Below are 16,483 nucleotides of genomic sequence, written 5' to 3' on the forward strand. Positions count from 1 at the left end.
GCTTCGGGAACAAAGTAGAGTATGGTTCACCGATGGGCGTGAAAGTCCGCCTTTGGGGTGGCTCTTGAGGGCGGAAGTTATTCTGCGGGGGTTGTGGGTTATAGTGGTTGCGGTAAGGAGGCTGATTTCTGGGAGGTGGAGCTGGGCCTCGGTTGGCTTGTTGTGGTGGATGGGCATAAGGTTGGGCATTCATGACCATATAAGGTTGATGAGCATATGCCAAATTGGAGTGGGGGTAGTAGTGTTGTAGGGTTCTTTCCGGGAAACGGGGCCTGGGATGACGATACTCCCTTGCTTCTAAGGCTGCCATAGTCGTTTCTTCCTTCTTTTTCCCTCTTGTCGCTCCTCCGGACCCGCTTTGAACGGCCTGGGAGGTCACCCTTTTGGCTGCTTGACTCAGAATCCTACCTGTTTTCAGACCATTTTCCACCATCTCTCCAATCTTGATCGCTTCCGCGAATGGCTTACCCATGGCTGACATCATGTTTTGGAAATAGTCAGACTCTTGAGCCTGGAGAAAGGTAGTGACCATTTCCACTTCATCCATGGGAGGCTTCACTCTTGACGCCTGTTCACGCCACTTAATAGCATATTCTCTGAAGCTTTCTGAAGGTTTCTTCTTCAAATTCGACAGAGAATTTCGGTCTGGCGCAATGTCGATGTTATACTGGAATTGTTTCACAAAATCTCTGGCGAGATCATCCCATATATGCCATCGGGACATTTCCTGGTCCATATACCATTCCGAGGCTATCCCTACTAGACTTTCCCCAAAATATGCCATTAGCAGTTCTTCTTTTCCGCCGGCTCCCCGCAATTGGTTGCAGTATTTCTTAAGATGTGCAATGGGGTCACCGTGCCCATCGTATTTCTCGAACTTTGGGGTCTTGAAACCCGCTGGCAGGTGCACGTGAGGGAACATGCATAGGTCGGCGTAAGAGACGCTCTTCTGTCCGCTCAATCCTTGCATATTCTTCAAACTTTGTTCAAGGCTTCTCATTCTCTTGGCAATCTCATTTTGTTCTGCAATTCTGGGGTTCTGATCCTGCCCGGGTGCAAGCTCGCACTGAGGCGGTAGAGGATTAGTGCTGGTAGTGAACCTAGTTGGTTCCATTGAGAACAATGGTGCTTGGAATGTAAAAGAGGATGAGTCAAAGCTTGGCTTGTACGTGGTAGGCTGTGCCGTAATCGGGCAAGGCGATGCAGTAAAGATGTTCATGCTTGCATCAGTGGATGACATTCGGGGATGAGGCTCAGAAGGCGATCCAGCAGAGAAGGCTGAGGTGGCTGGGTACCCGAATGGGGTAGCAGGATAATTTATGGGGACATTAGAAGTCCCACTTGACCTGGAGAATAATTCAGGGAATCCGGGGACGACACTTGGCGGCTCTTTCCCATTATTCCAGTCGTCCAGCATTTCCAACATGCGGAGCCGTAGGATTCTATTTTCCTCCGCAGTTGCGGATTCAGGTGTGAGGACGGCTGAGATCGAGCTCTCCTCGGAAACAGGGATTGTTTGCAATGGAATTTCTGAAGACATTTCCACACTTCCTTTTGACCTGGTGAAGTAAGTATGAGTACTGCTTCTGGTCCTAACAACAGGTAGTTGAACACTTCTCCTTGACCTTGTGAAGTATGAGTGCGAGGCCAGACTTTCACCAAACCAACCGTCTTTTCAAAAACCCTGATACTCAACGACAAACGCACGGTTAATTTGCAGCAAATAACAGATAGTTAATCTCACGTTGGGCATGATGCACCTATACAGTTAAGTGGATTACTATATGTTTGCTACGAGAGCATGCGTCATTCCGGCATTTTTCCTCTTATTAGTTTTTCCCTTTTTTTCTTCTTTTTTTTTATTATATTTTTTTTCTTTATTTTGCAGTAAAAGAAATGCGACCGGATCCGATGAGGATTGCCTACGTATCACGATGCCTACGTGAATCAGATCATTACGTAGTTCGAAAAACACAAATGAGCGTAAAAGAAGCAACCTCTTTATTGTTGAAATGGTCTATTACAAACTACATTTTGCAAAAGAAAGAGCAAACTTTGAAAATAAACCTAGACTCAAAATAGACTAAAAATCACCCTGATGGAAAAACAGGCAGAAGATGCTAAGATACAGGCTTGACTTATGAGTGCATTATGGTTTTGAAAATTGGTGTCCGCGGGGCATTTCGGCCTTGCCGCGGTCCTAGGTGTGAGATCCCTCTCAAGTTGTTCCAGCTCATGCATAGTTTGCTTGACATAACCCATCACCGCCGAGAGGAAGGTAACGCTGGTCATGTTCTCACATCGTAGACATCGTCTGGTGATGGCGTGGGCAATGGCCTTGATCCTATCCCTGGTTTGCTTCTTCTCTACGAGTAGGCGTTTTATCTGATCGCTACATATCTTGAATACCTGAGCATCCTGCATATGCTGATTCTTCAGTCGCCGTACTTCTAACTTCATCTGGGCTAATGAGTCATACCAGTATCTGCTCTCAATTTGGAAATTCTTGGCCTGATCAGCTGCTTTGATCTCAAGTATAGCCATCTCTTTCTTCATTTTGGCAACAGTTTTCTCGTGGTCGCCTTCCAATTGATTCAGGTATTGGCGATGCTTATCTACTCTTGTATCGCACTGTGCCTTGAGCTCTGCTATGACGTTTTCAGATTTCTCCAAACCATCTTGCCATTCCCTGATTTCACTTTTTAGCCTTTTTATCATTTGCTCGTCTGATCGACGCCTTGGCTGTCTATCCGCATCCACCTTTATCTGTTTGATCTGGGCTCTGAGCATTTCGTTTTCCTGAATTAACCTGTTCCGCTCTCCCAGATTGGTAGCAAATTGCACGTTGTGCTCATATTTCAAGCCTTCCACTTGTTGCTTTTAACCTGCTGATTTCGGCGCAATAGCCTTTTTCCTTTGCTAACCAATCTCACTGCCTTTGCGATGATTCGGTGAAATTCCGGATGTGGGGTCTCTTAGCCGGCCTTTCATGCTCAAATTCCCTTCTATACCATGCAAGGTAACCTGGCGCCGTCTCTCCTTTGGCTCGATCCCGCACGCAAGTATCTGATTTCAAATATTGACACTCACTCCAGATTTGGCGAATCTTCGCTTCTGGGAATTGTCCGTTAGGACTTATCTCAACTGCTTGAGTGCTAAGATCTTCCTCATGAGGTACTGTCTGGCATCTTCCGAACTGTCTCAAAACTCGGCAGGGTGCGTAAGGTTGAATGCTCTTAAGCCCCATCAGTAAGAAATAAGTTTTAGCTGCCGACATATATAGGATCTCATCAACAGGCAACCATCCTAGCGTCCATTGTATTTGGCTGGCAGTAAGAGCTTGAAAGAACGAGGTCCATGCCAGGACTCCTTTGGGCAAACTGATCTCTTTGGTTCTCGTGTAAGATTCTTCTATGCAAGTCTTTTCCGGGGAACCATGGCTCAAAATCTCGGAATGAGGGCAGAGGTGCTCGGTCATCCATATCTGTAGGAGCAAGTTACAACCCTCGAAGAAATTTCCCCCAACTTTACAAGCTGTAAGAGCTCGAAAGATGTCAGATACCACTATAGGCGCGAGAGTACTATCACTTTGCGTGAGTAAAGTGCTGACGACCCCGGATATCTTCAAATCAATGTTTCCGTCTTTCCTTGGAAATACCAGAAGGCCCAGGAACATCATTATGAACGCTACCCGTCTGTGCTTGTCCCACTTCTGACGAACACCTTTGCTGCACAGTTTGTTGATTGGATTATTGAATCCCCCCTCATGACCGTACCTATCATATATGAAGCATGGAGTACAAAATCCGGCTGCCAGATCCGGGTTGTGGACTGTTCTGGGTATCTTCAATGAATCTAGGAACCGATGTACCGTGACGACTCTTGGGGCGACCAAGTATTTTTGCCTCAACGGAAGTTCAGCATTCCCGATGTACCCAACCATTTCTTCCAAAGTCGGGGTGAGTTCAAAATCAGAGAAATGGAAAACATTGTGCGCCGGGTCCCAGTAGGTAATCAAAGCTCTTATGATATCTCCCCGAGGCTGGATTTCCAACAAACCCACGAGACCTTTCAGATATTTCTTGACCTCATTTTGTCCTTCAACACCTAGATCATTCCACCATAGCCGTAACTTGACAGGGATTTTGGTCATTATTGAAAAATGTTCATTTTGCATCGTGCTCATCCTGCACATTTATTAAGGTGATTTTAACAAAAATGACTGACTCAAAATATTTTACAGAGGGGACCAAGCTTTGAACACGGCCTTTAAGCACTTCGGGGACGAAGATTTTAAGGCTGTGTGGGTCTAAAAATGCTAAGCAAAACCCAAAAGTGGCTATTTATGCAAAGTCAGCCTTCCGGCGTCCCTTTCGGGAACATTCGGCTATTCATGTCAAAACAGCATCACCTGACTTATTTATGACTCTTTTTTAAAAATTGACACATCTTCTTTTTTTTTCTTTTTTTTTATTGATTTTGGCTATTTTAGCAAAATGGGGTTGAACCCGACGAAGGTTGCCTACGTATCTCACATCCGGTGAGAATCAAACCGGCGTAGTTCGGGAATATCGTGAATAGAGAAAATCAAATAAACCTAGAAATCAAGAATACGTATTTTATTATTTTTTTTCTTTTGAAAAGAGATAAAGACTAAAGAAAAAATATATTTTTTAGGAAATATTCGGACTATTAGTCTGAATTTATAAAAAGGGGTACTGCGAAAGAAACAACACATTTTTTTTTAATTATGAATTTTCCGTTTTTTTTTTTACTTTTAAATAAATACCTTCTCTTTTTTTGATTTTGAAAGTGGTAAAAAGAAAATTTTTATATTATTTTTTTTACTAACTCAAACTAGAAGACAAATTTGTTTTTATTCTCTTTTTTTTTTTTTTAGAAAAATTCCGGCGAGGTTTTGACACTACTTGGACATTGGTTTTATTTTTCCAAAATAAGTAATTATCTCCCTACGCTGCTATTTTTCTTTTTTAGAAACCGGTCAGCATGCGGAACTGAAGCAAATAAATGCGCAAAACAGATAGGAATGCAGCAGGATGGTCTTTTCATTTCAGGTTGCATGTCCTAGACGGACCCAACCCCTGTGTTGAGCCCCCTAAGTCAAATGCAACATGATGCAAATAAACGTTCCTACTAGGGATCCGGCATGAAGTTTCGTTATACTAGGTTTATAACCTGGGCATTTGTTCTAGACTGTGTACCCAAGCGGACAACTCGAGTCGAGGAGGGGGCTACGTACCGGGGACCCGCGAGATCGTCCGGCTTTGTAACTTGTCCGACCTCTTTCTTATTTCAGGTATTGACACTAACAGAATAGGGAGTCTCGACCAGCGAGCTTCTCCCCGGAGGTAAGAAGAGAAAGGTTTCGGCACAGTTTATATACAGTTCAGATAATATCAAAGCGGTAAAAGACAACATTTAGCACGTTATGCAAAAACATGTAATAAAGATCAGATAATAAAGCCAAATATAACAATTATTCTAAGCTCGAATTCTTGAACCCTGAACCGGAGGTTCTGGGTTCGCACGTCCCCAGCAGAGTCGCCAGAGCTGTCACACCTCCTTTTTGCGCGCCCGCCCCGAAGGGTTAAATGCGCGAGGGGAGTTTTTCCAATTTAAGTGACAATATTCGAAATGGGATTATTTATTTAATTCAGAGTCGCCACTTGGGAAAGGTTTGGCTTTTGGTGTCCCAAGTCACCGGTTTATCTTGAATCCCAAATCGAGGAAATTTTCGACTTTTCCAAATGAAGTCTGCGAACCAGAAATTCTAAGTAAGGAATTCTGTTGACCCGAGGGAAGGTGTTAGGCACCCTCAAATCCCGTGGTTCTAGCACGGTTGCTTAAATTGTTATAATGGCTAGATATCTGATTTAAATATATGTTATGACTTACGTGCTTTTATTAAGTTTAAACCGCTTTTATTATTATCATTTTTATTTTTTATAGAATTGCAACGTCGTGAAAATGCATCTCGAACCACGTCACAATCAATGCACCCGTAGTTGTTAACACATTTCAACTCCGTTGAGATCTGGATTCGGGTCACATCAATGTGCACCCGAGTTTAAGAATGTAATTTAATTAAACCACGCCTAAAGAGTCTAACGCGTTATTATTTTTGGGGAAGGCCATGAAATTCACTAACCGGCCTGTCCTGAATTCTAAATATTTATTACGGCTAGTTATTGAGGGCCCCGCGATTTTGCATTTTTTATTTGGCGAGGCTCATCTCTATTTTAGAAAGGATATCCTGAAGTGGCTACATTTCTAAATGTGTTTGCCTCTAAAACTAGAAGAAAAAAAGTACACGCTAATTTAATTATATGCTTTGGCCTAATCCGGATTCTTATCAATTTCTGATTAATTATTTACAAAGTGGAGTAAACATTATACTTCATGAAAGAATGCTTTAATTTGACAAAGAAATCACATATGAGCTAACGAAATACAACACTTAATCCGAACAACATCCTTAAGTTGGATTTAAATTAACTTACTTAAACAGGATTAATAGAATTCCTTATTAAAGGATGTTACCGATGATGTTCAAAACTAGTCCTATAAACTGCCTAAAGAAATAGAAACTGGGTGATTCAAAACTGTATTATATTTGGCTAGATTTAACAGCCATTTGCCCCTATCTATTCAAAGCATGCTGAAAGAGTGAGTTTAATTTTAACAATCGTATTAAATAGTTTCACATTCCATGAGTTGTATTTACGTCCTGTATGCTACTAAACGAATCAAATACCGCAGTTTCAGATCAACATAAACTTTAATCAAGTACAAACTTACTAATGTATTCTCTACTAGACTAACAAACTAAAATTTACACAACTTGACAATAGTTATAAAATTTGTAAGCGAAGCAACAGATGATTATAATCCCTTCAGATCTTTCGATTCAATCTTTCATTGCGACATCAGTTACATCAGACAAATTCGAAATGTGTACCTGAGGAGATGCTCACAATGAAATAAGCAGGGGAGTCAGTTGAGCAGCAATGTAAACGAAACACCAGCAGTAACAGATGAACAACAGCAGGACAAATTCCAATGCAAGATGCAATTATAGACGAAGAAAGAGGCAGCAAAATGACAGCAACAAGCAGGGGAGTAGAATCAGAATTCAGACAAACCAATTCCAAGAGAATCAACCAACGCAAACCAACCGATAAACTCAGCTGACACTTGAAAGAAAACAGAACTGACTGAACAGGTTGAACAAACTGGGAATCGAACAAAACAGCAGGAAGAAGAAAATAGTTTCTGCTTTCTGTATATCCCTCTCCCTATCTCCTTTCTTTCCAAAATCCAAATGTCAATCTTCAGTTTTGAAACTATACTTGAGTTATCAAAAGAAAACTTTTCCAGTTTTCTATTTTTCAGAACTCAACTCTCAATATTCAATCTCAGTTTTTTATGTGTATATCCCTCTTTCTGTATGTGTGTATCTCTTTCTCAGAACTTCAACTCTCCTTCTTCTTAGTTCTCTCTGTCTGTCTGTGTGTGTTAATCTGTATGTCCCCAGCCCTCTCCTCTCAGATCTATCTCTATGTATATATGTGTATCTCTCTAGCTCTCCCTAATCTCTGGTTCTTTTTTTTTTCTCTCCCAAAACTGATGGAAGTCCTTCCCTTTTATAAGCCTTAACATCAGCCCTTTAACAGCCTGTTAGACCAAAAGCACACCCCTCCCATGTGCTATCTCTTTTCAGTTTCCACTTAGCTATTTAAGTATTAACCCCCCCCCCCCATCACATTCCCTGGCAGACTTACTCTTTTAAATGAGGTTTAATACTTCTTAAACTAAAGCAGGGTAATGGGCAGCAGAATATATCTGACAGCATATGCTGTCAAACTATTTTTAAATCAAAAAGCCCTTTATGCAGGAACCAGGCTGTGCACAAATGCACCTGTGGTGCACAAATGCACATGTTGTGCACAAGTGCACATGCCCTCCAATTCAGAACTGTAACTAAACAAAACATTCCTTTGGCATTTCTGATTCAAATTAACAACTATAAGTAAACAAACTCAGTTCCTAATTGATTCAAGCAAATGCTTAGCAAAAGTAAGTCGATTTGTTATTGTTCGGACAACTGAAACTAATTGACGACATATGTCGACTCGACTATACTAGTTATAACACATACAATCGAAACCAAAATCAGACATTTAACAGTATAGGACACATGATTCGAATTGTACTGACTAAGCAAAATTGTACTCGAGGAATCAGTTAGTCAGTTCAAATTTGAAAATCAGCTAATTGCACAACACATACATACATACACATTATCAGAACAAATAGAAGAAGGACTCAAGACATCGAGGTTTAGGCAAAGTGGACAGGACACAGTTGATAAAATTCGAAACACAAATTTCACAACAACATGAACAACCTTTTAAACAAACATGGACTAACAGTATAAAGAAAAGAAAGCAAAACTCACCTTAAATTCCGAAAAAAATCAAAAGCCTTAACTTGGACTCGAACAGACCTTTCTTAAGGCTGAACGGATTTTAATCGAAGTGTTTCTCAGATGAGAAACACTTCGATTAAGGTCCATTAGACCTTAATCTCTTCGGCTTGAACAAGATACGGACCAGTGACGAGGAACCCTAAGGTTCCAAAAATTAGATCCGGGATTCATGCTTCCCTGATCAGATTCGGACCAAACCAAGCATGGTTTGGTCACGAGGGGGGTCTGGGGAGTGTCTGGTGTGAAACTGGGGTTAAACGGTGTAAGTCAAGTTCCGACTCGAATCTTCAAACGAAGATTCGAGAAGGTGGGAAGGGATTCGAGTTAAGTGGTTAACAGATCCATGTTCAGGACGGCAAGGGGGTTCTATGGTGTTAAGGGCGGGGTCACCGGCGTCCATGCCGCCGGCTTTCATGGTGAAGAATACAGGGGCGGCTAGGGTTTTGGAAGGGAAGGGGGCGAGGACGAAGGTGACCTAAGGCTGGGGTTCGGATAGGGGGCAGGGTAAGGTTATGGGTTTATATAGTTAGTGAGGGGTTGATTCCTAACCGTTGGATGGGGTGCGATGAAGGGTCAGGATCTCTCGGCTGATGGGGGACGGTGTCGTTTCATCTTTAAAGGGTTTGGGTCGGTCCGGGTGGAAACGGGTCGGGGTCATCAGTGGGTTATGGGGAAGTGATCTTGGCCGTTGATCATTCAGAGATCAACGGCTCAGATCAGACTCAACCATTACGACGTCGTTTGGACGTCCTTGGTGTCAGCTGGACTGGACTGGGTTGCACAGGGGTTTTGGGCTGAGTTTGTTTGGGCCAATTTGTTTAAAATAGGCATAAAACTGATTTCAGCCCAATTTTGCACTCTCTTTTTATTATTATTATTTTATTATTATATATATATTTTATTTTAAAACAAAAACATAAGTAAATCAAATTAAAATTAAATAGACACTTAATACAATTATTTGCACACACATATTAAAATATTTGAAACAGGTAAAAATCAAACAAAACAAAACAAAAAAAAATCACGGACAAAGGTGCCTATTTATGGTTTTCTTATTTAACAACCGGATTACGGTTCCAATTACGCATGACACATCATTTTTGTATTTTGTTTTAATAAGATAAAAATGGGCAAAAATATCATAAATAATTAACAAAGTGCCATGTAAAATTCAAAAATTGTACAATAGGACGAATTGTTATTATTTTTATTTCTTTTGGAGCGATTGTCGCGTAAAACAAAAATCACGTGCTCACAGGTATATGGCGTGACTTCCCCAAGATATTATATAGTCCTTCAACCTAATTTTTCCAGTAGGAGCATTTACATCTATACCCAATATAGCACGAGCTAATCAGTTTTCGGATTGGTCATTCAAAAATAGCCAGCGTTTGCAAAGTTATTGAAAAATAACAACTATTTTGCTGCAACACGGAAAGTTCCAGCATAGTATACTGGAGATCAGCGCACCTGTGTATGAACTTCCAGCATATTATGCTGAAACTCCTACACACGGAAAGTTCCAGTATATTATGCTGGACAGGTATATTCTTTAGTATAATATACTGGAGTATTTTTCCGGATTTTGAACAGTGTTTTCGTTCAGATTTATCTTTACATGAAAAGTGGCTAAATTTCGATTACTTTTGAAATTGTGGCTATTTTTGAATGACCACTTATAAATTTGGCTATTTTTTAATTTCTCCCAGTTTTATTCGATGTCCAATCTCTACTTTTACGTCCGTTAATTTAAATTTGCACAAAAAAAGTCACATTTTAGGAGTTAGATATTCCTTACCCAAAGAGATTTCATACTTAGGCTCAAACTCGAAACTTGTGATTAAGAATGAAGGAGAGCTTATCAAACCACCACAACCAGATCGAACTTCTAATTTTTAGTTTCAAACCTCCATCCCAAAAAGAATAATGCAATTTGGAGCCTAACGATCAAAATGTTTAATATTTCAATGTTACTTTATTGGATTTCTAAATTTATGCATGTTTTAAAAATTATATTAAAAAAGTACTACAAAATGCTACGTCTAGTTTTTCAATTAATGAAGTCTTAAAAAAGCGTACTTTAATGCAACTATAATGTTGTCACTTAAGAGTTGAATAGTAATATTTCTATTAGTTATATATATGACTTACTAATACGATATATGTCGATTGCATTTACATTTTTGAAAGATTTTTAGTTAATATAACAATCACCATAATACCACATGCATGGTAGGATAGACATATCTCTCTACTATTAAACAAAGCTCCTTCGAATTCGAGTCTCTTCCTCTTTAATGAACTTCATGATAACGCCAAACTATTCCTTATACAAAGACACACGCGGACGTAGCAAATATAATCTGAGTAATTCTGTCCAGAGTCGAACCACTGAGAATTAACCTATCAATTACTTTTGACTGATTTACTAAATTCACAGAATCAATTTTCCCCGAACTTTGTAATTCACAATTGATGATATTTCTAACAACTAAAGTCTGAAAATAATTAACAGCTGAAAGTTAACTATGCTTGATGTGTAAACAGTTGGAATAAGGTCTAAGGTAATGGTTTCCCCCGTTGGTGATTTTCTTGGTTGTATGTTTCTTATAGTGATGCCTTAGTTGTCTCTATCAATCAAGAACTCTCCGGCTATCATAAATCTCTCTCAAGCAATTATGATAATTTACTAGACGTACTCTCTCAAGCTACGCTAGCTAGATTCCCATTACCGTTTTTTTAGATTGCACCCGAGGTATTGTTATCTCTAATCCAATCTCTAAACCCTCGGTTATGACTCTCGTATATACTCCGGGAGTGATGTTGTTCAAATAACTACCTAAATATGCACTCTCTCTCAAGAAGATACATAATAAATAGGAACGGACAATTGAGGGCCCTTTCAACTAACCACAATCAAAACGTAAATGAACAAATAGAGATTAACAACCAATTCAAACTATATTAATATAACAACCAAGTCATCCCCAATGGGTTTCACCAAAACTTTAGATTAAAGCATTTAGCTACTCATGACAACGTAAGAATAAACTACGAAAATATTCATAATGGAAAATCGCAAGAACAATAGAAGAGAATAAGAACTATGATGTTTTGGGTGATCTCTCACACTTGTTCTTCTTGCCAAAATAATCTCAAAATAAGCTCTTTCCTCTCTTGGGCGAGTTTCCTACATCTTATAAGGATTTTACAAAAGTTTTCCCGAATTGACACTTTGGCCCCTTAACTTTCTGGACTATGAACCTGCCGCCGCGGTGCGGACTGCGGTGGCAACCGCGGTGAGTATGCTGGGCCATTTTGTCTCCGCGTTCCTTCTCTTTTTGCTCTTTTGTGTTTGGGTACTTCTTAAGTGGGTGTTTTCTTCACGTTATTGCCTCTAAACACTTCATGTTGCTTCCTCGCATCTTATATTCCCTACGAAACCAAATAGCATTAATTAAAGTATTTTATTGGCAACTTACATTATAAAACAACAACAAAGCATGGGCAATTATGGTGTAAATAACAACTATATAGCCTATTATCAATACCCCACACTTAAATTATTGCTAGTCCTCGAGCAATGCACCACACTCCATAAAAACTCATTCCCTATGTTTTCCCTCAACGACTTACGCCATGAACATTTCACAAGAGTTACACCTAGTAGTGAACAGTTTTTACCTCAAGAATCAAGTTTTCCGTACCCTGTAACATTTGCACTTACTCAAACCACTCTACATAATAGTCAAGATGCACCTTTACTTTGTGAATCACATGCCCTCACATCACACAAGAGAGTAGTTCCATATATATAATGATAGTGATAACAATTAGGAACTCAAATAGATAGAATTCGTTCACTCTCCAAAAAGAACATTCACATACCACAAAGATGCACCATAGGCTTGCCCCTAGTGTAGTACTCGACTAATCGAGCCCCACTCAGTCTAAGATCAATAGGACTTTATTTGGTTGTAATGTAGGTTAAGGGACGGGTAGGATACATTTGGATATAGTGACTAACTTCCCTAAGCACTTTTAATACAATTACGTTGAATTTAAAAATTATCATTTTGTAAGCCAACACTCCACCACATTTATTTAAACATCCCCATATATTAGGTGCAATTTGTACAAGCTACTACTTATTAATCACTACAATATATATATGAACTTCTTTTTTTTTTGTGGTGCTTTTCTTTTTACACTTCACATTCTGCACTTTTTCTCTATTTCCATGGTTGCACTTCAAAAACCAAACCACCACCCCACACTTTTGTTTTCACATAATCTCAATACCAATCTAGTGCTTCATGAGAGGGAGGAAAATTGGTTCAAACAGTAGGCTATTCAAACAAGTGGTTAAGGTTAACATTGTGGTTGCCAAAGAAACAGGCTTATAGGCTCAACGGGGTTAACTAAGATGTAATGCATTCAGGTGGGTTCACTTTATATGTCTGGCTCAACAAAGAAATGCCTATATCACTTCTAAAATCGAATGAAGCTACTATTTCGCTTTGCAAACACACAGGGCAAGTTCTAGGCATCAAATGTATAGCATGGAATACAATGATACTCACACCCACATGGCACATGACTCACTTTGGATTAGTTTATCAAAACATTCTCTTGTGAGTGTTCAAGTTAGGTACAAATATACAATTTTTAAGGCACTTAAACAAGATTCAACCCTTGAAGCTAAGCGCTACACTCTAGCGTCTATCGTGTTCGGGTGTAAGAACGCTAAGAGTTTTTCTTCTTCAATTTTAAGCTCGTCACCCATTAATCCTAACCTAAAACAAAAAAAATCTACATATACCCGGTTCAAGCTAAACCCTTGAAAAAGAACCGTGGCCCAAAGAAAAACCAATGGGGAGTTACTACACTACCTAAAAAATAAAAATAAAAATCTTTTTGGTGTTTTTTATAGACTAGCTTCCCTCAAGAAAATTTGTCTAAAGAATCCATTATTAGGAAGAGTTTTTATATTTCAATTTTTTTTTCTCGACTTAGTCCCTCAAGAACCCCGCTGAAAGAGATCCATCGTCGGGACAAGTCGCTTCTATTTTAACTTCCTAAAAAAAACTGTTACTCTATTTATAAAGCAACTAATACAAAACAAAAACAAACAGATAATATTCACAAGTACAACATACAACGAAGTTTCCCCCACCCCACACTTAAAATTAAGACATGTCCCCATGGCTTGACAATATAAAGAGCAGTGAGGTAAAGAAACTTCCCTGAAGGGTCACTCTTGATCTAAAACTGTGTCTGGGTTCACATTGCAGGCGCGACTCAGTGCTCTCAACCAACTCATGAATTTATTTTCCGACTTCACCTGTCGGTCAGCCACAGCATCCATGCGGGACCCTAAGCCAGTGACGGAGGTCCGCAGTCCAGTCATTTCCCACTCCAAATCATCCATTCGAGTGCTCTGGCGTGGTTGTGACGATCCTGCCTCGTCCCCTCTAGGAGGGGCTATGATCTCAGCAGCTTCAACAACATTAGAATCATCCTCAAATTCAGACTCATCAGACGAGTCATCATTGCGTCGTACTGGCTCTCGTCCCTCCTGCCCAATTTTTCTCGCCCGAAAAGGGGTTTTTATAGGTAATTTCCCATCAACCCAGGAGTTCTCAGGAATACTAGCAAGGCGGCATATACGTGTGACAAGAGAAGGGAAGTAGTGGCCTTTGCTTAGTTCGGGCGATCGGATGAACATTTCTTCAGAGAGGACTCGAGCGACATCAAACCCTTGGTGAGTCATGAAGCAGTAGATCATAGCAGCCTGTGGCCCATTTACATTGGTGGTATTGCTGGATGGTATCAACCGAGTGGTGATGACAGTGAGCCAACATTTGGCCTCCCAAGTAAGAGACTTTGAATGCAGAGTCGTCGGTTGTGCTACCCATTTGGGTTGTCTGCCAGGTATACAGATGACCTCTAGAATTCTGTCCCAGTCAACTATCGGGCGACTAGACATGATGTAATGATCATCGCCCATGAATGCGGGGAGGCGATACACTCTGCGGATGTTACACCCCATATTTTCGTACATGAAAATATGCCATAAATAAATTAATGAGAGCCCGAAAGTGAGATGTCACATTCCGCAGTACTACATTACGATGATGTCGCAATCTGTAGTATTGTACGTGGAATTTGTCGTAAGGTAATTGACACCAGTCCAAGGAAAAGATTATTCGGAGATTATAAGTATTATGCTATTTCAAACAAGTGATTAGTAATTCATGAAGGTGAAAGGGGGAGCAAGTCAAAGAAAATGAATTTTTGTCCAAGTTTGGCATTTTGGGGTAAAATACGGTCCAAGCTATAATACCTCGATATTTATAGACTAGTACCATACAAGGTACCATATGCCCATAATAGTAGGATGTATAAAGTGTATTAAAATAAGTAAAATTTTAAGTAATTTGAGGCAATTCTTAATTATGCGAGTAATTGATTAATTATCGGATAGCGGGATATTACCTAATTAAATTAATTAAAAAAAATTAAGGTGATAACGTGGCAGCAAGCCACTAATGTGGCCTATGACTCTTAGTCATAGTAATCTTAGTGTCCATTTTAGGATTTTAAGACACTTACGTGTAAGTGTAAGGCATAAAGCCTAGTTTTATAACTTACCAATTTAGTTCTTCCTAAAATCCTATGGAAAATATTTTCAAACAAGAAATGGGCTCATACGACCTTACGGATTCATCCTCCATCCAGCAGAATTCCAACAAAATTCTTGCAATAAAATAATTCCAACGACAATTGGTAGAACCATAGCAATGTAAAAATTTTGCGGTTCTAAAGGAGTACGGTACAATCTTTTCCAAGAAATATTATACGAATTTTCCCCTACTCCAGGTATGTTAAGACTATCCCTTCTTTCTTTTGGCATGATCCATACGATACAAACGAAACGTGCAAATGCACAAATTCCATATATGACCCTATTCATAGTAGTATTAGAAGTGCCTATGTTCTTGAATTTCCATATGTCTTATTACTCCATCATCTGTTCATGGGTTTCAGAAGATACGTAAAATGATTTTATGATATTAATCAGAGGTATGGTGGTCTTATGACGTACCGAGAGATTTTGCTATCGTATTTCATATGCATTTCATGCATTTATACATGTACATTGACCCATTACTCAGACGGCGTTATATACGCGTATATATGTATATATATGTATATGGGATATGGGAAAAGGTTACGGCGTTATATACGCACCACCACCTGATCAGCTGGTATATGATGATGATGTTGCCCACAGTGGTTGAAATATGATTCAAACGACGTTATATACGCATATATATGTATGTATTCAAATGGAGTTATATATGCATGTATATGTATGTATTCAAACGGCGTTATATACGCGTATATATGTATGTATATATATGTACATGGGATATGGAAAAGGTTATGGCGTTATATACGCACCACCACCTGATCAGCTGGTAAACGATGATGCTTTTTCCCACAGTGGCCGGTATGATATAACGGAATTCCCTCAGAGGCTGATAATGTTATGAAACATGTACCTATGCACGACATGACATTCATACGCACATGCATGATGCTAAAACTAATTTATGATTTACAAAGTTATTCAGACTTGCAGATTGAGTCATGTACTCTATATTTTTTCCATGTCTCTGATGTACTTACTTATGTGCCTTACATACTCGGTACATTATTTGTATTGACGTCCCTTTTGCTTGGGGACGCTGTGTTTCATGCCCGCAGGTCCCGATAGACAGGTCGATAGCCCTCCAAGTAGGCTATCAGCTCAGCGGAAGATGTTGGTGCGCTCCATTTGCTTCGGAGTTGCTTGTTTGGTTAGTATGATTTAGACGTGTATTGTTTGGTATGGCGGGACTCTATCCTGACCTCTATGACATTTATGTATTCTTAGAGGCTTGTAGACATATGTCGTATACATGA

General features: G+C 39.7%; 1 protein-coding gene across 1 annotated transcript in view; it reads right to left on the reverse strand.

The window, feature by feature from the left end:
- Positions 1-11,828: 11,828 nt before the first annotated feature.
- Positions 11,829-16,483, reverse strand: part of LOC104235405 (uncharacterized) — a 40,165-nt gene continuing 35,510 nt past the window's right edge. Inside the window, exon 11 of the transcript XR_011403853.1 lies at positions 11,829-11,947. The gene's annotated coding sequence lies outside the window, so the exon portion shown is untranslated. The remainder of the gene's footprint in view (positions 11,948-16,483) is intronic.

This window comes from Nicotiana sylvestris, chromosome 11 (genome assembly GCF_000393655.2).
Source record: "Nicotiana sylvestris chromosome 11, ASM39365v2, whole genome shotgun sequence".
Classification (NCBI taxonomy): Eukaryota; Viridiplantae; Streptophyta; class Magnoliopsida; order Solanales; family Solanaceae; genus Nicotiana; species Nicotiana sylvestris.